Raw genomic sequence first — 1,983 nt, 5'->3', positions numbered from 1 at the left:
ATATTCAGAATCCTAGTAATTTGAAGAAATCATACAGAGTATGTTATCCAATAACAGGAGAATTAAAATAGCAATTAATAACAGAAAAGCATTGGGTGGAGTCAAGATGGCAGGGAAGTAGGAGGAGGCGCCGTTTCAACCTGTACCCTAAAGTGAGCTGATTATCAACCAAATAATTCTGATCACCCACAAAATCAGCCTGAGATCAGAATTATACACGTCTGGATCTCTGCAGGAGCAGAAGACGCCAGTGGCAGGTAAAGCAGAGTGGGAACGTTGGACTGATATCGGAAGATAAACAAAAGGGGGAGGGGGCCACCAGAGGTGACCGATTGGAAAGTAATACCCCAATACGAGAGTGCCCTGCATCTGGGGACCAGCATTAACTTGGAGCCTGGGTGAAAGCCCAAGAAAGAAAGAAAGAAAGAAAGAAAGAAAGAAAGAAAGAAAGAAAGAAAGGAAGAGCGAGCAAAGGACCGTGGGGGGAAATAGTGGGATTCTGGGCGGTTAGGAACAGGGGCTTAAGTCCCTGGACCCAGGACAACCTCCCCTGGCACTGAGCCAGAGAGAGTGCAGCAGAGAAACCAGGTCTTTGTCCCTGACCTGCCAGCTGGCCTGAGCAACCAGCTCCGTGTCCATGAAGGCCTGGAGTCCGGCTCCCATGAGGAGCTGGGAGCCTGGCCAGACAGCAATCCTGAAATGCATGCCTCCCACATCCTCCCCTGGGAGAGGTGCTCAAAGGTGCTAGCCTGGAGGTCTGGCATCCAGAAAAAACAGACATTCCTAGCCCGGGCCAGCGGGAAAATCTCAGTATGCGATTGATGCTTGGAACCTCTCTGGCAGTCTGGAGCTGCCCAGACAGCCGACGCTGCCCTGGTATTGGGTACCATGAGGAGATCCTGCATCCCCAGGGACCGTGAGTCAGAACCTACTCTGCCAGCAGCTCTGCAGAGCATTCTGAGGCTTCTCTCTGAGAGGGAGGTCGGGGTGCAGTTTGCTCTCCTCTAAACCTCCAAAAACCATCAAAAGCTGTCAAAGCAAGAGAAAACAGATGAAAGAACATAAAAACCTCTAGAGAACAAAAGCATGAAAAAAATGGTTTCCTCAGAGCCCACCCCCTTGAGGGGGGTGGGAGGACCTAACTCAGGGAACATCATAGTATGAAAACACACGTGGCAGGACCCTCCCCCAGAAAACCAACCAGCACGGAAGAAAAAAAAAAAGAAGAAGAAGAAGAAGAAGACTACAAGAGAACAACCACCACTACTTCATAAATACAACTTTTAATTTTAACTCTTTACCAACATTCTGGTTCTTTTTTTTATTTTATATACAAACAGATAATTTTTAACCTATTTACCATCACACTGAGATGTCCAGTACATCAAATTCCTTAATAACCTTCTAAACTGAACTTTTAGATACATACACCCGTGTTTTTCTTTTGCTTTTCTATTTTTTTAATTTTTTAAAATTTTATCTTAGTTTAGTCAGGTTTCTTCTTTTTTAATTTTTATTTTCTAATATACATATAGAGTTAAACTTCAAGGTAATCCCCTTTCCCCAATCAATGCTACCCTAGAGACAAACCAATTTTTAATCTCCCTGTATCTTAGGAAAGCTGAGTCCCTTAACAAAAACATCAAGATATATACAGGAAGAATCAAAGTAACCTTCCTCGCCCACACTGAGAATTTATAACCACTTTCCAAACTTTTCCTTCTACCTGTGTTTCTGTGTATTTGTGTTTGTCCTGATAGTATATAAATCTTATACTTGGGATTCTTTCTGATGAGTTTCTTCATTTTTTTTGCATATATATATATATATATATATATATATTATTATATATATTATATTATATATATATATATATATATATATTATATTATATATATTATATATTAAAATTATATATATATATATAATTTTCTCTTGTCATATAAATCTTACCATGGGGCCCATTTGGGCTGAGCCTTCTCT

The sequence above is a fragment of the Meles meles genome, unplaced genomic scaffold (assembly GCF_922984935.1).
Source record: "Meles meles unplaced genomic scaffold, mMelMel3.1 paternal haplotype, whole genome shotgun sequence".
Classification (NCBI taxonomy): Eukaryota; Metazoa; Chordata; class Mammalia; order Carnivora; family Mustelidae; genus Meles; species Meles meles.
This window is presented reverse-complemented; position numbering follows the sequence as displayed.